The sequence below is a fragment of the Chlorocebus sabaeus genome, chromosome 22 (genome assembly GCF_047675955.1).
Source record: "Chlorocebus sabaeus isolate Y175 chromosome 22, mChlSab1.0.hap1, whole genome shotgun sequence".
In the NCBI taxonomy this organism is placed as follows: domain Eukaryota; kingdom Metazoa; phylum Chordata; class Mammalia; order Primates; family Cercopithecidae; genus Chlorocebus; species Chlorocebus sabaeus.
Genome location: NC_132925.1, coordinates 79,044,093 through 79,068,097, shown reverse-complemented (window position 1 = coordinate 79,068,097; position 24,005 = coordinate 79,044,093). Strand labels below are relative to the sequence as shown.

The 24,005-nt window shown below is 36.0% G+C and overlaps 1 protein-coding gene across 8 annotated transcripts in view; it reads right to left on the bottom strand.

Moving 5' to 3' along the window:
- Window positions 1-24,005, bottom strand: part of FHIT (fragile histidine triad diadenosine triphosphatase) — a 1,488,394-nt gene that overhangs the window by 962,925 nt on the left and 501,464 nt on the right. The window lies entirely within an intron of this gene.

Here is a 24,005-nt window from a genome sequence, read left to right as displayed (position 1 = left end):
TATAGTGCTTTAACTGTGACAGATCCTGACAAATATATTTCTGAAAATATTACTGACCTATTTAGTAAGCAGGATAATGGCCTTCCAAAGGTGTCTACATCCTAATCCCTAAAATCTGTGAATGTGTTAGATTACATGGCAAAGGAGAATTAAGGTAGTAAATGGAATTAAGTTTGCTAATCGTCTGACCTTAAAACGGGGAGATTATCCTCCAGTACTGGGGTGGGACCAGTGTAATCATGAGGGTCATTAAATCTCAAAAAGAGAAGTAGAAGAGTCAGAGCAATGCAATAGGAAAAAGAGTTGACCGGCCATTGCTGATGTTGAAGATGAAAGGGGGCCACAAGCTAAGGAATGTAGGCAGCTTCTGGAAGGCAGGAAGGACAAGAAAACACATTTTCCCTTAGAGACCTCAGAAAGGAATTTAGCCTGGCTAACATCTTAGCCCACTAGTATCCATCCATTTCAGACTCTAACCTCCCAAACTGTAAAATAATAAATCTATGTCATTTTGGATCTCAAAGTTCATGTTAATTTATTACAGCAGCCACAGAAAACTAATATATAAACATTTATTTGAGTAACCACTATTTGCATTCTTCACATGCATATGCAAAAGATGTCTTCATTAAAAGTGATGCTTCACAAAAGTACTTACATGTATGATAATTCTTGTTCACTTTTCTAATTAGTGTCTGCATGTTTCTGAAGCAGGGGAAAGATAGCAGCCAAATGATTAAAGGCCTTCCCTCTGTTCGGCCACAGCATAAGAGAATCATCTGTAGAAATTGTTCATTCTAGTTCCACCAAACACCTCAATAGTAGAATTCTCTACAGAAATCTAGACTAGCTTGACTATAAAAACAAATTTTTAGTGGCAGTGACTTCTTTTTGACATATATCTTCTTGAGTAATTTTATAGAAAGTTGAACCAGTTATAACAGAGGCTACTACTTCAATATGAATTCAATTTCATTCATTCTTCAATCCCTTCTTGGATAAGGTGCTAATCCTCCTAATTCACTCCTTCACGAGTGAATGCAAACTTAAGAAATTATACCTTCATAATGTGGGTGTATAACTGTAAAAATGTTTTCTTTAAATAGGCATAGCTATAGCCTATCTATTTTAATTTTGTATAGCACTAATTTTCCTTGGGGAAGGAGTCAAAGACAATATTTTTTAAAGTTTCTCTCTATCTAGATAGGATGCTAGTAAAAGCAAGATTTCTATATGTTCTGATATGACCAAGTAGATATTTCTCTACTTACCAGTCTCTGAAAATCCCTGTGTTTACCCAAGATTTAACTCAAGAGGCTAAAGTCGTGGGTAAATATTAAGAGGGAATTGAAAAAGGCATATTAAGTCTAAGGAGTAGACTACACTTTCCTAAAAGAAACACATAATTAGAGAGTTAACACAGCAGCGCCTTCTGCCTTGTCAGTGCTGAAGGCCCTGGGGCAGCCAGTACTCTTCACTAGACCTCGTCCTGCAAACTTTCTGTACAGTAGATAAAGGCCCAAAGCACAATATAGTTTAGTGAATAGCATAAACTCATTCTTCTGTAAGTACTATATATTACACCAGCAGGCTTCTCACTGGTCCTCCTATAAAATCATTTTAGGCTTGCACATTGGACACAATTGTTCTGGTGGCATAGCTCTTTAGCTAGACCAGCACCGAATAGAAAAAGGCATCCTCTACTATTAGTCTGCAACAGAACCAGCATTTCCACCATTGCAAACATCAAACTGTATGAAGACTTTTTATGCCCAGGAGAATTAAGTTAAAACATAAAGGCATCCTCTACTATTCGTCTGCAACAGAAACCAGCATTTCCACCATTACAAACATCAAACTGGATGAAGACTTTTTATCCCCAGGAGGATTAAGTCAAAACATAGATTGACCTAGAAGAAGAAGCATTAGCCCTTGTCAAATAAGTATAATTACTTGATGACATTGATTAGTAAAGCTGCAAAGAATACTAAGGAAATTAAACCAGTTAATTTGGGAAAGACTAGAAAGGCAATTTGAACACTATAAAAACATGGGTAAGAAACAGTAAGACGCTGACCTTTACGGTTTTCTCTGGGCATTATCCCACCAGGCAGCGCTATGTTTAGCCTCCTCAGAAAACCCGATGCTCTTTTTGCACTACTAGCCAATGTCAAGCGACATGAAAAAAAAAAGAGGAAAGAAAAAGAAAGAGAGAAAGAAAGATAGAAAGAAAGAAAGAAAGAAAGAAAGAAAGAAAGAAAGAAAGAAAGAAAGAAAGAGAAAGAAGAAAGAAAAGAAAGAACGAAAAAACAAAAGAACAGAAAGAAAGAAAAAGAAAGAAAAGAAAGAAAGAAAGAAAGAAAGAAAGAAAGAAAGAGAAAGAAGAAAGAAAAGAAAGAACGAAAAAACAAAAGAACAGAAAGAAAGAAAAAGAAAGAAAAGAAAGAAAGAAAGAAAGAAAGAAAGAAAGAAAGAAAGAAAGAAAACCATTAAAACACTTTAGAAATATATAAAGGTAGGCCAGGTGCTGTGGCTCACTCTTGTAATCGCAGCACTATGGTAAGTCAAGACAGGTGGATTACCTAAGGTCAGGAGTTCGAGACCAGCCTGGCCAACATTGCGAAAGCCCATCTCTACTAAAAATACAAAAATTTAGCCAGGTATGGTGGCGCATGCCTGTAATCTCAGCTACTTGGGAGGCTGAGGCAGGAAATCACTTAAACCCAGGAGGCAGAGGTTGCAGTGAGCCAAGATTGTGCCACTGCACTCCAGCCTGGGCGACAGAGTGAGATTGTCTCAAAAAAACAAAAAAAAAGAAATACATGAATGTTTTCATTTGTATGGGAACTTATGAAATAGTGACTAAGAGAACAGGCTCCAAAGTCAAACTGCGAGGATTCAGATGCTGGTCTTCCCCTTGCAGAAATGTTATGTAAATTATGCTTCATTTCCTACATCTATAAACTGGGGGATAATACCATTACCTCATTGGCTGCTTTGGGAGGATTGGCTGTGATCATTCATGCAAAGCTTGTAGCAGAGTACCTAATCCCTAACAAGAGTTCAACACAATTGCTACTGCTGCTAAGGAGAGGCTGCAAACCATTGTGGGTAAGAACAGGGACACTGGGACCAGATTGTAGAGGCTCTGCCATTGACAAACTGTAATCTTGAGCAACATATTTAATTTCTTTGTACTTCACTTCCCTCACCTATAAAATGGAAGTAATAATAATCATTATGAGGGTTATTGTGAGAATTAAATGAGTTAATATTTCTTAAGTGTTTAGACTAGTATCTGGTACATGTCTGACAAATTATTCAGCTGTACATGAATGGTTTTAAAGCTGTGATTATGGAAAACCAAGGGTTTTGTACGGAGGAATGGAGGTAAGGAGAGTGTGCAGCCCAGTCCCATTCTGTATGCAAACAAAGTAATTCTAGATCTTTTACATATTTAACTTTCAAGCAAGATTTTCTTTGAGTAAAGGGTCCTGCTGCTTTAAAAGGAAGGAAGGAAGGAAGGAAGGAAGGAAGGAAGGAAGGAAGGAAGGAAGGAAGGAAGGAAGGAAGGAAGGAAGGGAAGGAAGGAAGGAAACCATGGCTCTATACGTATGAGGCTCATGTAAAATATATCAGTACAGGTCTTACAAAACATTGAATGTTTTTATACACATTCCCTAGCAGATATAACCAGACCAGTTTTAAGGTTCCTTCTAGAAAGAAAGTTCTCCATACTTTGAAAAGTGAATTTCAGTACATTCAAATTTTAAATATATGACTTCCCATACTTCTTCAGGGTAAACAAAAATCTCAATAATTCTAATTTAACATGCAAAAGCCATGAATATTCACTACAGTCAAATGAATAATAAATCACCCCTGGGTTCAAGTGCTTGCCATGCAAAATTGCCTATTTCCTAGAACATCCAGAAATCTGTTTTTAAATTGCTTTTTATTACTTTTGCTCTTGTGATGGTTGCTCTTCAAAGTAACTTGGAAAAATGTGCCATTCTCAGCATTAAGGCAATAAAGGAGAAATGAGGACAGCAGAACATGGTGCCATCCACAAAAGGAAAGAGAGTCCGTGGATCAGAGGGCTGGGCTCTGGAAGACAGTTTTTAAATGTCACCAGAGAAAATTTATGACATAAAAGGGAATGTACCTTAGTCATTCTGAGCATTGATATCTACATGAATAATAAATCAAAAGACTCTTTATCCATTTACTGGTAAACATTACGACCTTAGGTTGAAGATGTGATTTACTCCACTGATATCAACACAACAGAAATCCAGTGAAAGTATCACTGGACTGGCCCCAAGTTCTGGAAAATCAATGATGTGTGGGAGAACAAACATTTTGAGGGGAAGAGTATTTTTTAAAAAGCAAATATTTTTGGCACTAGCAACATGAGTGAACTCATTAAGATTTCCTTTAAAGGATTACCCTTTAGTCTTTCCTACATGGAAAACTCAAGTATACTCAAGTTATCGATTTTATAATTTGATGGAAAGTTATTATTAGTATTCTCCCCAAAATTAGATTGAATTATTAATATTTCACCTTTAAAAATACATGCAGTATAATTCAATTTATATAAAATTTAAAATATACAAAACTTACAGTGATCACAAGTATCTAAGCTGGTAATAAAGGTATCAATTAATGAAGGAAAATGAATACATCAATGGACAGGAGAGTGACTACCTCTAATATGATCAGAGAGAGGGTTCAGATCAGGGAAGTTTCAGAGGACTGCTGAGGGTACTAGAAATACAATGCATTGACTTGGGTGAACCTTGAGGTAGGTGTTTATTTAAAGTTATTCATTAAACTGTTCATACATGTCATATGCACTTTTCCTATACAAATTATATCTCACAAGTTTATTTAAATAATATGTTCCATTCTGAAATGACTCTCTAATCTATTACATGAGACACACTTATACTCAAAAAGGTGTTCATTCTTTTTCTCTGAAATTCAGATTTAACTGGGCATCCTTAATTGTATCTTGCAACTGTAAACCAATCAGAATAGCACAGTTAGATTACAAATAATATATATATTTTAAAAGACAGGAAAATAAGCCACAGATAAAATGCGTTCTTAAAAGTCTCAGTCATTTCATTTCATATTCTATTAATATGATACATTTGTGTTTCACGGTTTCTGACCTCCTGTGACCCCGTGTGCCCAGGGACTACAAACATAAATAGGCTACCTAGACACAAACTAATTTACTTATAGGAAGGCAAAGAAGCTGACCATTATAAATACAGCATGCCTTAGAAAGGAGAGTTTCAAGTCAAAAACAAATCTGGAAAAATAATTAATTTGCTTCTTTTTTTAAAAGCAATGATGTGTCTTTTTTATGTGCATTTGTTTACACAGTAAAAGAAAAGACAATCAAATAGGTAAAATGGATGCTGTATTGCTCCCTTATATACACAAAGAATTACACATCTGTCTAACAATGCTAACCACTCTGAACGATAATTATGGATCAATGCTTTAAAAAATATCCTGAATTGCCTGCAGAAATGGCAAGGAGAATTCAATTAAATTATTTGTAGAAGCCAGAGTCTTTTTTTCCTATCCATCTGCTACTCGAAATGGGATGACCTTTCAAATGGTGCTTGCTGTTCTCAATGCAAACTCTAAATAAAGAAGTGGAGTGTGGCTTTTTTTTTCCTCTCCAGGTTCAGCATAGATAGAGCATTTGTACTGACATTCTACACCACTCCAAAGAATGCAGATTTGGCTTCTAGAACATAAAAGAGGCATTTCAGGAATATAAATCAGGCTTTTATCCCATAACTTCAGTCATGACATTTGCCTTCTATCAGAAAGGTGTGCTGCTTCTGAGATAAGTGTTTGAGAACAAGCTACATGAAGTAATTTACTCCCTGGAGAAAAATTGCAAACCTCGCCCCCAAACAAACGGCATCAAGTAAATGTGTTAGTGAAGAATCCTTTGTTAAACTATCTATGGCAGGGGAGCTAAATAGAAAAGGTCAGATATTTAAGCTAACAATGGGCTCAAAACAAACCTTCCAACAGGTCTCTCAATAGGCTTAGATTATCAACTAACAGCTTGCACTATTAAGACTATTAATAGTAATAAGCCGTGCTTTCTTCACTGAGTCTATATATATTTTACATTGTTTTATTGCTCCCCTGTCCCTTTTAATTTTTAAAGCATTTCCAGTTTGGTACTTTGTGTGCTTTTTAAAAAATTAGGATTTTGGACAAATTTTCATGTATTTTTCTTGATAAAAGTGTATAAAGCACATTTCCAAAAGTTCAAAAAATACAGAAATGTAAAAAATAATCTATTACCACATCACCCAGAGAAATCGACTCTTAACAGTCTGGTGTTTACACCGCCATTCATCTTAATACATAAGTGTATCACAAAATTAGATGATATTATGTACCAATCAAAACTAATCAACTGTTTTATGAACATCTTTCTATGCCATAAATAAAAATCTATATCATCATGCAAAAGTTTTCATTACACCTTTTAAATATTGTATGGGTATCTATGTGTGTGTGTATCATTGTAAAATATAACTTTTAAGTGAATTTATTTAAATACCCAACTACTTATGAGTACATAGATTTACAGCTTTTTTCACTATTATAAACAAAACTGAAATGGGCATACATACACACATCTTTGCAGTTATTTCCTTAGTATTACTTTCCAGAAATAGTATAGCTGGACCAGAAAGTATAAACATTATTAGGGCCTTTTGGTTAATATTGTTAATCTGCCTTCCAGAAAGTTTACTAAGCAAGGTAGGTAGATTTCCCTCTACTGTATAATACTGAGAAATATCAATTTTGTGGACACTTGTCAGTGTGAGCAAAAATGTCATTACTGCTCTAATTATTATTGCTTTGATAACTAATGGGGCTGAGAGTGTTACTGGTGTTTTATAACTCTTCCTTTGTGAATCATTATTCAGATACTTTTCAAATAGTAATTTGTAAAGTATTTTGAATTTTGGCCCATTTTTCTATAAAGTAAAAGTGTTATCTTAGAGTACAACACCATTAGGATTTAAGATAAATACACACACACACAACAAGGAAAAATGCTACAGATAATAATCATTTTAATTTTAAAAATAATATTCAGCATAACCAATTAAACAAAAATGCACACATATGCCAGGCGCAGTGGCTCATGCCTGTAATCCCAACACTTTGAAAGGCCAAGGCAGGTGGATCACCTGAGGTCAGGAGTTCAAGACCAGCCTGGCCAACATGGTGAAAAAATACAAAAGAAGTAGCCAGCCGTGGTGGTGCATGTTTGTAATCCCAGCTTCTCAGGAGGCTGAGGCAGGAGAATCACTTGAACCCGGGAGGCAGAGGTTGCAGTGAGCCAAGATCATGCCACTGCACTCCAGCCCGGGCAACAGAGTGAGACACTGTCTCAAAAAAACAAAAACAAAACAAACAAAAAAAACCACACAGATATGTATGTATGTGGTATATAAAAAAAGTCAATACTCTATCCCAGCACTATTTCCAATTCCATTTTCCCATGGTAACTAACAAAAACAAAACAAAAAATAGAAACAATTACTTGTTTATCCTTCTACATCTTTTTCTAGTTTCATACTAGTATATACAAACAGATTTTGATATAGTCATTCTTTGCTTTCTAATTTCAATGGTCTCATATCATTTCAATTTGTCAAACGATTAGATGCTGCCATATCATGGACATGCTGGACATCACATATAGATGTACTTAGGTATTATTATTATTTCCATAGTATTTCATGGTATGGGTATGGTATAAATATATTCAACAATCTCACTATTCATGTGCTGTCTTCATGTTAATTATGTTAATGTTATTTGTGTTGATTTTTTTTTTTGCCACTACTAACAATGCAGCCAACATCTTTAAATATACATGTTCACATCAGATATTACTGACTCCCAAAATTAAGGTTGCAGAGTTAAAGAGCAAGTGTACCATTAATTTTGATAAATATATCCAGATTTAGCAATACATGAAAATCTTCCATTTCTAAGCACCTTTAACAAGCATGGATATTATCAATATTTTCCAATTTTGTCAACTACTTGACTGAAAGAGTATTTATTTCATTGTGATTTCAATTTCTATTTCCACAACTACTAGTAAAGTTGAGCAGAGTTGCATGTCTATTGATCACTTACATTTTCCCTCTGTGAATTGTCAATTAATATCCCTAGCCATTTTTCTCAAATATGACATATAACTATGTAATCAGTGTGTAAGAATGCCTATTTTTCTAAAATTTATATTGTTTAATGTACATTCATATATTTAATTTATCTGAATTTTTAAATTTTTATAGTAAAAAATAGTGGTCTAATATTTACAACTTACTGATGAAAAGCCAATTTTCATAGCATCTTTTATTAGATAAACATACATTGCCCAACTGAATTGAAAAGACACGTTTTTGTTGTTGTTGTTGTTGTTGTTGTTGTTGTTGTTGTTTTTTAAACAGGATCTCCCTTTGTTGCCCAGGCTGGAGTGCAGGGGAGTGATCTCGGCTCACTACGTCCTCGACTTTCCTGGCTCTGGTAATCCTCCAACCTCAGCCTCCCAAGTAGCTGGGACTACAGGCATGTGCCACTGTAATTGCCCAATGGGTTCTCCTTGCCTACTGCCTAGACAGAGCCAATTTATCAAGACCAGGGAATTGCAATCGAGAAAGAGTTTAATTCACACAGAGCAGACTGTATGGGAGACTGGAGTTTTACTATTACTCAAATCAGTCTCCCCCAAAACTCAGAGATTCAAACTTTTAGGAATAATGTGGTGGATAGGGGGTTGGAAAGTGGGGAGTGCTGATTAGTTGGGTGGGAGATGAAATCACAGGGAGTTGAAGCTGTCCTCTTATGCTGAGTCAGTTCCTGGGTGGGGGCCGCAAGACCAGATGAGCCAGTTTATCCATCTAGGTGGTGCCAGCTGATCCATGGAGTGTAGGGCCTGCAAAATATCTCAAGGACTGATCTTAGGTTTTGCAATAGTGATGCTTTCCTGTGGAGTGATTTGGGAGGTTTAGAGTCTTGCAGCCTCCAACTGCATGACTCTAAACCATAATTGCTAATCCTGTAGCTAGTTTACTAGTCCTGCAAAGGCAGTCTAGTCCTCAGGCAGGAAGAGGGTTTGTTTTGGGAAAGGACTGTTATCATCTCTGTTTCAAAGTTAAAGTATAAACTGAGCTCCTCCCAAAAGTTAGTTCAGCCTACACCCGGGAATGAACAAGGACAGCTTAGAGGTTAGAAGCAAGATGGAATTGGTAAGGTCAGATCTCTTTACTATCATAACTTTCTCCATTATAATTTTTGCAAAGGTGGTTTCGCCACCAGCCTTGCTAATTTTTTTTGTATATTTTATACAGATGGGGTTTCACTATGTTGCCCAGGCTAGTCTCTAACGCCTGGGCTCAAGCAATCTGCCCATCTTGGCCTCCCAAAGTGCTGGGATTACAGGCGTGAGCTACTGCATCCAGCTGAAAAGACACTTTTACTGAATACTAAGTTCATATATTTGCATCTGTTTCTCTTTTTTCTGTTTCATTTATAAAATGTTCTCATGGCTAACAACATACCTTTTTAATAACAGTAACTTTACACGACATTTTAATGTTTAGAAGAAACAGTAAAAATGAAACCTATTGCCATTCTGATAAATTATATTAACATATCTATGTTATAGGAATGAATGACATTTTATAATAATAAAAACTATTAGGGAATATGAGTATGACTCTTTTGACAGATAGTTTTATCTCCATAACATTTTTCTTTTTTCTGTATAGGCCTTTCACCTTTTCTGTTAAATTGTTAGTAAGGATTTTATATTTTTTGTTTCTAAAATAACTTTTTTCTATTTCTAGATAACTAGTTATTGAAAGTATAAAGAAAAACTTTGATTTTTATATATTTACTTTGTGATCATCCAGCTAACACGTTTTCTTAGTAACTGTGTAACAGAGTCATAAATTCTCTATGAATATAATCATATCACATGACGGTGAAGAGAGTTTCATTTTTTCTTTTTTATTTTGCTTAATTTTTTTGTTTGATTACAAGCAGAAACCATAACACAGTGCTAAGTAACAGTGCTAACAGCAAATATTCCTGTGTATTCTTCCTGATTTAATATGAGTGACTTTTATATTTTACTAGTTAATGTAATGTTTGATTATAGGTCTTTATAAACTTTCCTTATTGTGTTTAACTTCCTTCCATGCCCATTTTATTTAGAGTATTGCTAGAAATTTCTAATACATTTTATCACGTTTCTTATTGGTATGCATACTGAGTTGAATAGAGTCCTCCATAAATTTATAGTCATGTGGAATCTCAAGTGACTTTATTTTGAAATTGGGTCTTTGCAGATGTAATTTGTTAGATTACAGTAATTAGAGGTCATAAGGGATTAGAGTGGCCCCTACCCAATGACTGTTGCCCTCATAAGAAGCAAAACCAGAGATGTAGTCAGACACGCAGAGAGAATACCATGTGATAAAGGAGACAGAGACTGGAGTAATGTGTCTGCATGCCAAGAAATGCCAAGGACTGCTGGCAGCTACTAGAAGGTAGGAAAAGGCAAGGGAGGGCCACCCCTTAGAGCCTTCAAAGGCAGGATGTCCCTACTGGTACCTTGACTTTGAACCTCTAGTTTTTAAAACTGACAGACAATAAATGACTGTTATTTTAAGCCACTCAGTTTGGTAATTTGTTATGGTAGTTTTAGGAAATTCACAAAGCATATGTTGTATAATCATATCATTTTAATATTTTAATTAATGGTATAGATAAATTTCCAATTCAGAACCAGTTTGTAATTTTTGAAATGAAGCCTATTTTAAACATTTTATCATGTTTTCATAAGCAGATAGATATAAGTAGCTATTTTTTAATTATATACTTTCACATATGAAAATGAAATTAGCATAAAATATCTCATTAGTGTTATTTATCTCAAGTTTTGATATAACATTTTGCTAGATTTGTACAATTGAGTCCATTCTATTTTCTCTATAGTCTTGAATTGTTTAAGAACCATAGGGAATACCTGTTTTTTAAAGCTTTCATATGTTACAAGTATCTTTTAATCTTTTAAAGTACCTGTTTTTAAATACCTAATTTACATGTAAAACTATCTGGGCCTGGTGCCTTTTTTTTAGTGGTACATCTTTAATAATTTTCCACTTTCTTCTATGATTATTGGTATTAAATGTTTTTATTTTGCCTATGGGAATACTATAATATTGAATGCATATATACCTTTCTAAAGAATCATCATTTCTCTTAGATTTGAAAGTGAATGGTGTAACAATTTTTTAAAAAACATCTAACCATACCAGTATTGATTGGCAGAGTTGACCAAGAAGCTAGGAGGGTACATACCATCTTCCTCCCACATGACTACATATACATTGATTCAGAAGACGACAGTCTTCCAAGAATTAAAAGAACCATTTTTCACTCAAGGGAATAAGAGCAGTTCTCATCCCTAGTTAGAACTTCTAAACAAACCAAAGCAAATGTTTCCATTTGAATCATCAGGAATGTGTCACAACGAAATCTAGATGGTTTGTCTTCAAGTCATTTACTACTCCCCTAAAGTCTTATCAAAAGTATGCCAAAAATGTTTATGACATTTCCACTGAGCTACGATAAAGCTTCTATTTTTTTTTAGATACTTGACAAAATTTAAAAAAGAATTATTTTTCCCCCACACCTGCACACATTTTAAAATATCTTCAACTTTTCTACAAAACAATTTTCTTGACGACTCTCCCAGACTTCATAAACATATTCTTTTATTCATAGCAGATGGAGGAAATTAGAGTAACATATTTGCTCTAAAATCATTAGTGCTGCATCAGCACTTCTGATCTAAATGGCATTTCAAGGGGTTATTGTTACATAGAGCAAGACTTTGCTCTAGGCAGAAAGAGACATAAAAACAACTTGAAAAATGAACCTTATTTTTGCAATTAGTTTCTGCATCTTAATTTGTTGAACGTCATTCTGTTTGGATTTTAAATACAAATCAAAGGAAGAACAAAGTGATCCAATTATGTCAGTGTCATACCTTGTTACTGGTCAGTCCTCTGATTAATCATTATAGCTACTTTCTGAAAAAGTAATATTGTTAAAACTTACCATCAACTACTTGATTCTCTGGAAGACTGAGAACATACTCTTACTTCTCAGAGATATCTGAGAGGCTGATAAGTCTGCTCTTTAGCCTCATGAAATGCCTAAAATTAAACTATTTAACTGGTGAGCTTCACATGACTGCCACTCTGTCCAAGAGATGAATAAACATCACTGACTGAAGAATGAACCAACCCATGGGTGTTTCTTTAGCATATACTCTGTTAAGTCCACTGTGGAATTAAAAAACAAACAAACAAACAAAAAACTTTAAGGTACCACACACCTGGAAAATGCAATCTTGTAGACATAAGAGAAGCCACAGAGAATGATACAAGATAGCAACAATCATACTTTACATTTTTACACTGCATTACAATTTTCAAACTACTTTCATGACACTTTTCTTATTTTATCCTCACAGTAGATCTATAATGGAAGCAGGATAAAAGAGGAAGGAGACATAAACATAGAACTTCAGAGATGAAAGTGACATTAAAGGCATCAATAACTTTCTATACAGACAAGAAAATGGAGACCAAAGGGAAATAAGAACCTTCACCTTGTTTCAGAGCCAGGCAAGCAAGGCTAATTAAGTGAAGGCTTGTCACCACAAGTTGCAAACAAGAGTCACAAAAATAAGACAAGAAAAAGAAAGATGATAGAAATAAATGACACTAATTTGGATTTAATGTACTTTTTTCAAAAATAAAAAAGGAGAAGCAATTCTGTTGAATTCTGGTTTGAAATTCAATGTTGGTCTCTAGGGATCACTTGGCTGTGGTGGTTTTATGCCATTACCAGATCCCTTTGAGAAAAACACTATTTTGAAATTCATAGTTTCCAGTAAATATGTTCAAGTCTTTGAAGAACATACTCTTGTAGGTGTAAATGGTGTATACACGTATATACAAAAGCTTGAAAACACTACTTAATTACTGAATGGAGTCTAAACATTCTACAGCTGAGTTAAGAAGCTACGCCTGCATCTCATACCCACCAACTCTCCACCTGTCCTCCACGCACCATCCCAGCAAGTCCTAGCTGACTCTCTTAATACTGTGACCTCTCTGTCATATAATAAGGGTTGAAAATCATCCTTCTTTTGAATGAGAATGTATTAGAACTATATATATTTTTTTGTTACAGCCTTCTCAAAAACATACTTCAAGCCACACATAGGCCATTGTCCTGGCATCTTTTATTTAACAGACAATAGTTATTTTCCATGACTCAGTCCAGAATATTCTTTAACATCTACATCTAGGATATTATCATAATTATAATAAGAGACGGCACTACATGGATGAAGCTGGAAGCCATCATTCTCAGCAAACTAACACAGGAACAGAAAACCAGAGAGCGGATGTTTTCACTCATAAGTGGGAATCGAACAATGAGAATGCATGGACACAGGGAGGGGAACATCACGCATTGGGGCCTGTCGGGGAGGGGAGGGATAGCATTAAAACAAATACCTAATGCATGTGGGGCTTAAAACCTAGATGACAGGTTGATGGGTGCAGCAAACCACCATGGCACGTGTATACTTATGTAACAAACCTGCATGTTCTGCACATGTATCCCAGAACTTTAAGTAAAGAAGAAAAGAAAGGTGCAAAAAGAAAAACATTAAAAGTGGAATCATTATTTTAAAAAATAAATTCACAGTGGTATTGAAAGATCATATCAGGGTTAAAGGACAAATCTTTGTGTTAGAATGAACACTTAATTGATTATCAGAATGAACAATAATTACCTCGACGTTTTAAAACAGCATTTTGTCACCTTTTAAACGTCTGGGAATAGAGAAGGTGAAACACCATGTCTGACACACTATGGAAAGTTCTGTAATTCTCCTCAAAAAGGAAGAGCAAATATTTCTATTTCCATTCCAGATCTGCACAATATATTCTTGCATCCCATTTGGTCTGAATCATTTACATTTTGCTGAATTCTGTTTTTGTCCATTTTCATCATTCAAAAGATTTTCAAAATCCAACAACATCAAAAAGCCATCAAAATATGCTTTCAGACGAAATTGCAAAGAAAATAACCACATGAATTAGTGAAGTGACTTCCAAGTTACACAATTGTGGCACTTACATCTTTTCTCATCTTGTCCGAGAATTAATCGTACTGCTGAAATTAGACATCCAGCCTGCTCCATGCAGACAGGAGCCCAAGCCGGAAGCAAACTCTTGGAATAACAACATTGCCTTCTGATTCTTTTCACACGGCTACATTTTTGACATTTCCTTCAATATTCTACCCAGTTGCAGTGTGACTATGACAAAAGATTTCTGTCGGCATGACTGGCACCTCTGTGGTAAGTGGCAGGGAATGGAATAGGCAACGAGTCCCTTTAGTAGCTCCAAAAAGCCCACGGGCACTCTGCAAACCTTTTGCATACACGCTCTTAAGTAAAGGATGTGAAAAATGGAAACCGTGATGACAATTTTAATCACCTGACAGATGATTCTATGGTCTACTATAACTTTATAATGGCAAAGCCACTGACACATGAGACTGACAGGCATATATTCTCTCTCTGCCTCTAAGTCTCTTAAATGTTTATTTGGGGGAGTTTACACATGAATAGAGATGACCTTAACAGAGTATTTATTGAATCTATCCAAGGATAAATTATAAATGATTAAATCTAACTAGGTGGAATTTTCTTGGCTATTTTTAATTTCTAGGCCCAAATCACTTTCCTAGGCTCTAGAACTCTCACCCAGGAGAGATCAGATGTCAGTAATCAGAGGGAGCCCATCTACAGTCAATGCAGCCAAAAGTTCTGCCTACAAAGTAGCAGTGAGAGTCCAGCAGTCTCTTCTGGAAGTGCCAATTACTGCTCTGTCTTCCTTTTTGAATGTAGACATAAGAGAAGCCACAGAGAATGATACAAGATAGCAACAATCATACTTTACATTTTTACACTGCATTACAATTTTCAGGGTTTTGCGATGTTGACATATCATTTTATGCTATCAGATTAGAAAATATTGTTTAAATCAACACTCATAGTCGGCAAGAGTGCAGAGAGAGAAGCACTCCCAAACAGATGCTGGTGAGGATGTAAATTGGAATGTCCTTTCTGGAAAACAGTCCAACAAAATATATCATGATGTTTTTATCTTCCTGATATTACTTTGGGTATACTGTCCCATATTTTTAAATAGTCTTCAAAAGCCAGAGTTTTAAAACTCTGTGTGGCATTTTGTTATGTGAATATGCTATCGTTTTCTATTTTTTCCACATTTGTCAGAATTTTAGTTGATTTCAATTTGGGGTATTATAAATAATGCTCCCGTGAACGTCTTCATAAATACACATTTAACTCACATTCTGTTTATTTCTTAGTATAGATTCGAAGTGAAAATACAGTGGTTGGCAAGGCTTAGACTCAAGTATACTTTTATCCTAGTAATTATGGAATTGGTATCAGCAAACCAATTCCTAAGCTAGAATTCACCATCATTTACTAGGAGAAAGATCTGTGGTGGTAAAAACAAACCCTGCTTATTTACACAGCCTTACTAATGGGCAATTTGCCAGAGGAAACCAAACCAGAGAGCATGTATGATTGAGTAACCATTACATGGAAAGAAGAAATCAGCTCCTTCCAAAAGCACATTCATTTCAAGGAATGCCAGCAGCCTGCTGAGTTAGTTGTATTCGGCCCCTGTAGAAACCCTTCCCAAGTTCATTGATATGTGACACCCATAACATATTTTTACCATCACTGGTTTGAATGAATTTGCCTGTCTTTGAAACCTGATAAACAGTCTGATTTATTGAACTGAAAAAGGCCGAAGGTAGTGAAACCCTATCCTGTAATTGGCAAACCTTTTACATCCTTGGTGGCTTGAGTAGAAAAGTCACTCTATGGAGGCTGTTCTAAAGGAAAACATGATTGGCCCTAAAATTAAAATTCCAGGCTTTAGGAGCCAATTAGTGATGACATACCACTTTTAATTCATCACTTTGCAATATATTTAAAATGTTAAGACTCTTTGTTGGCAAGGGAACAGTATTTCCCAAAGCTTATTCCGTGGGAAAATGCTTTCATGGACAAAAGAGTTTGGGAAACAGTAATATTGGAACAAAGTTCAAGTTGAACTTTTAATGTGCTATTACCAACTGTGAATCTCCATGGGGGGCTGTTGCTAGTAACGTTTGTAAACTTCTTCAACCACAAATTATTCCTGCTTTATATTGCCTTTGTTTCTGGCAACTGGGTTTCTATAGAGCATTGCAAGGCAGAGCATTCTATGGAACACACTTTAGAGAATGTTTCTCTAGGTCAGCAGTTCTCAAACATTTTGGTCCCAGGATCCATTTCCACTCCTAAAAATTGTGGAAGACCCCAAAGAGTTTGTGGTTATGTTGGTTATATCTATGGATATTTACCATGTTAGAAATTAAAACAGAAAACTTTCAAAACACTATGAATTTATTTTAAAATGACAGTAATAATCCATTACATATAAACATACATATTTTCCCGAAGAAAGAGCTAGTGAGAAGAGTGGCTTTGTTTCAACATCACATTAATGTTTAGCTTAGTAGAAGACAGGTGGATTCTCCTATCTGTTTCTGCATTGTGTTGTGATATATTATTAGGGTTGAAGTATGCCAAGAATATCTAGAAGGAGTATTTTAATAGCCTTTTCAAATAACTGGATGTTTTTCTATAATACTGCATCAAAACTTGACAAATGGTAGTTTCTTTAAAAGTTAGTTGCAGTGTAGAACCTGAAACCACATCTAGAAATTTTCAGTGCTCTGTTATGTGAAAAATCCATAGTCTCTGTGGCATTTTGAACAGATCCTTTCCCCATGCAAAATTTTGTAACAGCATGCATTGCTCTGGACAAAAATAGTGGTTCACTGGATTATGCAGATCTTCCAAATGTTGACACCTTTCATTGCATGATATAAAAAAGAATTACATTTGCAATATCATCATTGACCTTATTAGAAAAAGTCTTTAAGTATTGGGAAGCTGTCAAGCTCATGGTGGCATATCCAAGTTTCCCAAAATTTGAATTTTTGCTTGGAAGCTTGCATTTTAACACTGTCAACACTACTGGCCAATGGTTTACTTAAATCGACAGACTCACTTTGCGCATTTTAAAGAAAATATGTTAAATACCTGAGTCTGCATAATTATATTTTGTCTTTCAGTGGTTTCTTCATGTAGAAAAATGGTGTTCTATATAAAACGTAGCTGGTTCATTTCACAACCCAGTCTCACAAGTGCTTTTCCTTGAGACAACCATGATATGTCAGTATGCAGCAGCAGTTCTTTCTGCATACTTCCCATTTTGGCACACAGACTACTAAAAAAAAAAAACCAAAAACAAAACAAAACAAAAAAACACCTCAACAATCAAAATGCAATTAAATTAGTAATTTTTACTTTTCACCAAGGATATTCTTAGAAAAAGTTGACTTTTTATTTATTTTTTTTTAACCATAGTGCATGGCGGTAAAAAAATGAAAGGTCAAAACTACAGTTCAGTGCCACTGTCTTGATTCATGCTTTGGTGCCAGTAGTTTTAAAAAACATTACTTTTGCATCATTAATGAAAATATTAACATAGTGAAAAAGAAAAAGAGCAACTTAGTATTATAGTCATATAGTTTCGACCTTGCAGACTCCCTGAAAGGATCTCAGGGATCACCAGGAGTCTGTGAAGCACCCTTTGAGCATTGTGGTTCTAGATTCAAAATGTGGTCTTGGCTAGGCACGGTGGCTCATGTCTGTAATCCCAGCACTTTGCGAGGCCAAGGCAGGCAGAGCACCTGAGTTCAGGAGTTCAAGACCAACATCGCAAAACCCTGTCTTTACTAAAAATACAAACAAATTAGCCAGGTGTGGTGGTGCATGCCTGTAATCCCAGCTACTCAGGAGACTGAGGCAGGAGAATCACTTGAACCCAGGAGGCCGACTTTGCAGTTTAGCCAAGATCACACCACTACACTGAGCCTGGGCAACAGAGTAAAACTGTCTCAATAAAACACATACGCACACCCCAAAAACCCTTAGTTCAAAACACAAACACATTGTACAGCTGCACAAAAATATTTTCTTTCTTTATATCCTTTTTCTATAAGCTTTTCTCTATTTTTAAATATTTGTATTACTTTTTAAACTTTTTTGTTAAAAACTAAGACAAAAACACAAACATTAGAGTAAGCCTATACCCAGATGGGATCATCAATATCACTGTCTCCCACCTCCACATCTCATCCAACTGGCAGGTCTTCAGGGGCAATAACAGGCATGAAGCTCTTACCTCCAATGAAAACAATGCCTTCTTCTGAATACCTGCTGGAGTTCTTGCCTGAGACTGTTTTATAGTTAACTGTTCTTTAATAAGTAGAAGTACACGCTAAAATAATGATAAAATGTATAGTATATAGTTCATAAACCAGTAACACTCATTTGTTATCATTATCAAATATTATGTACTATACATAATTGTATGTGCTATACAGCTGGCAGCACAGTAGGTTTGTTTACACCAGATCACCACAAGCAAGTGAGTAATTCATGACGCTATGATATCAGCACACTACAACGTCACTAGGCAATAGGAACTTTTTAGCTCCATTATAATCTTAAGGGACCACCCTCATATCTGCAGTCTGTCATTGACCAGACCATTGTTACGTGGCACATGACTGTATATACAATGGAATACTACTCAGCATTTAGAAAGAAGGAAATCTTGCCATCTGCAACACGAATGAACCTGGGGAACATTATGCTAAGTTAAATAATCCAAACATAGAAAGACAAATACTGCATGAGCTACTTAGATGTGGAATCTAAAAAAGCTGAATTCACAGAAGCAGGTAATAGAATGTTGGTTGCCAGGGGCTGGGGTGTGGGAGTGGAAAAAATGGGGAGGCATTGGTCAAAGGGTACAAAGTTTGAGTTAAGCAAGATAAGTAAGTTTTGGAGATCTATTATACAGCATAGTGACTAGAGTTAATAATAATTTATACTTGAAAATTGGTAAGAGGTTAGATCTGAAATTGCTAAGAGAGTAGCATTTAAGATCTACTCTCACCACAAAAATTTATGAGATGATGGATATGTTAATTAGCTTGATTTCATCGTTTAGCAATGTATGTATATATCAAAACATCACTTTTTACCCTGTAAATATAAACAAGTTTTATTTGTCAACTATACCTTAATAAAGCTGGGGAAAACATGCATATTCCTGAAACCCACCATGGGCCTACTCAAACAGAGTACTGAGGAGGAGGCAGGGCTGCCTGGGCAGTAGCGCAGGTTGTACACTGCACATCTTGCACAAAGGTATACAGTTAGCAAAGATTTGAGCTTGAAGTCTGCATTTTAAAGAAATTGCCTATGTGAATCTTGGTTATAGTAGAACTTTAAGTGTTCTAGAGCAGTTGTTCTTCAACCTTATGTGCATCAGAATTACCTGTCTTAGGGTTGAAAACACAAATTTCTTTGTGCCATGCTTGAACTACCTAATTAGAAACCTAAGCATCTGTATTTTCAAGGAACTACATAGCCAATTCTGACACCTACCAAAACGTGAGAGCCTTTTTCTAGACTAAAAATGGTATAGCTGTCTACAAGACATCAACTCAACAAAAGCTGAAGACAACACATACACGGCTTAGCAAACTCAGGCATCATTTGGACAGAGTCTATTCAACAGCTATAAATTTGTCATTTAAAATAACCAATGTTTTTTTAAATTCAACTTTCCATAGTTTCCTGTTGTTATATTTGTTTTCATTCTGTCAGTGTGGTATTGGATTTCAACCTTGTATGTTATTCCACCAACATCTTGAAATTTATTTAGCCGTATTTTTATGGTTTTATATGAATGCTTACTATACATAGTCTGATTTTTTAAAAGGTTTTATCTTATGCAAGATCCTTCAAGAGAAAAGATAAACTTAGTTTACTGTCAAATTACCAAATGGACTCAGATTTTTAAAAACCATTCAAAGTTTCATGTTATGCACTTAACATAAAAAAATGACTCAATGTAAATGTCATGTCTGGTAATGATCCTATTCCTGGGATCTTTTACATGAAACAGAGTGGGCAGGAACATTCTATGGCTGCCAAAATGGAATTAAACACATGGAAACAAAGAAACAAAAGCACAACTCACCCCTTCCAGACAACAGGGAAACACGTAGATAAACCAGTGATTTTCCTTCTAGCTAACCACTGAAGTAGAGACATGTATTTTAACAATTGAAGGGGCACTGGGCTTAAGGAAAGGCAAAGTAAAAACTAGATTATGATGTTGTCATAGACACGAAAATGCCAAATCCGCCAGTCACTCATGAAAAGAACACAGCCCCAGGCAACTGATATTGATACATTCAAAGATTATAGTTATCTATGACTACAGAATAGCATTTCATAAACTCTATCAGACAGAACAACTCTTTCATGGAATGTTAAGAGTTGGGAGACAGAAAAAAGTTGGAAGTCATTCTAAGGTCAAATTAATTTGAAAAACTATGAGTTATACAGAATTAAACAGATTTTTTGATTGTGGAACTTCTCGGACCCCTTCTGTACTAATGTGCATTACACCTCTCCAAGAAGAAAAAAGCATGCAACATTTTTCAAACTTCTGATACTTTGACGCTTTTTTATTTAGCTTCTCACCGGGCTGGAGTTCCCTGGGATACACCCAGGGAAATATGATACAGACAGGTCAAACAGTTAAGGCAAATGCTCAGGTGTATACCTGAACTGTGGTAGAAGAACCTAGATGCCACAGAAATGGTGAAGGCATGCCCAGCATCCAGCCCCACTATATCAAGTCCCTTAGTCTCTCTCCATCGGCCTCAGCTCTGAAAGAAAGATGATGCTTATTAGTAAAGTGCCTTGGGATGGTTGGGCAAGAAACACTAAATAAGAACCAATTATTACCCTCATTACAGGGTAGATAATTTAATAAACCATCTCTATTACTTACAAAGTTTGGAGGCCTGCTATTTTTTTCCTTTTAACTACACTCCAATTTGACCTTAAAAATCTATGCTAAAAACAACTTACAGGAAATATCCCGAAACCATAACATAAACTTTCTGGTTGGACCTCTGTCTGTTTGCACATTCTTAATGACTGCCAGTCGCCTACAGATAAAACCCAAATTTCTTAGCCTGCTTTACAACTCTCCATCTTTCAGGAGCTGTGGAGCTTATGATTAAGATCATGGTCTTTGCAGGGAGACAGACATGGTTCACATGCAGGCTCCACTCTACTACATCTGAAGTTATTTCTCTTCTCTAAACCCCAGATTCTCAAAGTATGGTCCATGAACTGGCAGCATCAGCAGCATTTGGGGCTTCCTAGAAGGGCAGAAATTCGGGCTCCATTGAAAACCTACTGAATCAGAATCTACATTTCAACAAGATCCTCACACTATAGTTTGAGAAGAACTACACAAATTCTCATACCCTTTGACCAGCTCATCTGCAAACTGGAGGTAATAACAGTAAACTTGGAGATAGCATTCATCTTCTGCTCCTTTGAGTCCATCCTCAAGTCCTAAGGATTTCATCATCTACATATCACTCAGATGTGCTTACCTCTCTCTTTCCCTTCATTACCTTAGTCCAAGCTGTTCTCATTTCTCTCCAGATCTCCTGCAATGGCCATTCAACTCACTACAATGCATCTCCTCTTGCTTCCTTCTATCCTATTTTACTTACTGCAACCAAAGAGATCTCCTAGGAAAGGCAAATGTGATCAGAGCCTCCATGAGTTCTCAAAATAAAGGCCAAAAGCCTTTCACAAAACTACAACCTCTGTTGAGGGGGTCACTTCCCTCCTCTATATCTTATCTTGCATGATACTCCACCTGGTTTCCTCTGCTCCAGAAGCACAGGTAAATTCTTCTTTCCATTCCTTGAACTAGCCATCCTCCTTCCCAACACAGAATATTTGCAGAAGCATCCTCCTGGTCATCAGTGCCTTCCCCCCAACTCTTTACCTGGTTAACTCCTCCTCAATCTTTAGATGTCAGCTCAAATGTCATCTCCCCTGAAAGCTTTCCCCGAACCTCCTACCCAGCAGCCAAACACACTGCCTGACCTGTTGCCTGTAGCCCACACATATTTGTTGAATAAATGAAGGAATTAATGAATGCTCATTCATATGGTTATTGTGACAATCAAATGGATTGAAACCTATAAATCATTTAGCACAGTGCCTGGTAGAGAGCAAGAGCTTAATGCTGTACCAATGGTAATAAATTTTGAATATTAGTCCTGCTAAAAACTAGACCTCAAGCAGTGCTTAACAGGGGCTAACAATTAGAATCACCTGGGAAATGTTAAACTTCTCAATGTCCAGCCTCTGCTACAGACCAATTAAATCAGAATATCTAGGGGTGGGACCCAGGCACCTGAAGATTTTTAAACTCTACAGAAGATTCCAACATACAGCCAAGGTGTGGCTGGTTTACCCTTTGTCTCATTGTGGTCTCCCACACTTCCAGAGAATAGCATACTGGGTGTCAAGAAGAGTCCTCATTACTCATGGCATGAGTCTGTGGCCCACAGAAAAGGACAATAATATGAATATATGTAGTAAAACTCTAGCAATTCATTTCCCTGGCCCCTTGACAGCAGCCAGATGGTGGAAACTCTCCATCTATTACCCAAGCCAGAAGAAAACCTTTCTGGGAAAATCCAAGTTGCCTGAACTACTGTTGGGAGGAAGTATAGTAACACATGAAGATGACTCTGGTCCTTTGGGTTAAGTGATAACGAAACTCATCAGGATTTCATTATAAATCTGTCATAATTGTTCTGTTGAAGCAATTGCTTTATGGGAGCAATTAATTCCAACTGCTAAAAAAAAAAAGGTGAGAACTCCTAAATGTTCAGTGAGGCACTAAGAAATAGGTGAGCTGGGAAGCATTTGCCCTTACCTTCTGTCTTCTTTGCTACTCAAGTATTTGGAGTGTCAAGAGACCACACTGTACTTTAAAGACCTCCTCTTCCAAGTAATCAACCTTCTGCTATGTAAAAACATGATTAAGAACACACATATTTGTACTGTATTTCTCACTTATTTTGAACTTTTCAAAATGTGATATTGCCAAAGAAGCTTTATCTCTTGTAAGGGTTTAACACACACACACACACACACACACACACACACACACACACACAGCCTTGGTTTGAAAAACACCATAGAATGCAGGCCTCATACAATTCGAGAATCATTTACAATTATAACCTACCAAGTCAGAGCTGATACCAAGCCAACACAAAGGCCTCAGAACTGTTATAAAAGGGACAGAATTGCTCTCTGGAAATAATATCCCAGTGGGCTAAATTCCCCCTCTCCCTGTTCCTCCAAGGTGGTAAATTGCAACAACAACAAAAAAGCATGATTCATGAATATAAATTTTTCTTGGCTTTTAAAATCATACACTGGCATAGTCCTCCCAGAACTTCAGCCAAATGAGAATACACAGATAATGACAATTTTACAATAAGTGGTTCCAGGACACAGGCTTTTCAAGATCCTCAAATGAAAGGCACTATAAAAAAGAGTATTATTATTATTATTATTTCAAGCACCCAGAAAAGCCACAATCAATGATTAGCCATAACAATTAAACTAACAATAGTACATCTGGAATCAGCTCCATGGTAATATGTACTTCATGCTTAATAGTTCAAATTAATTCAATCTGATGGTGTTAGACATACCAGTTAGGAGTTGGAGAGCACCAAAATTCACATTAGCTTCCACTTCAAAAGAT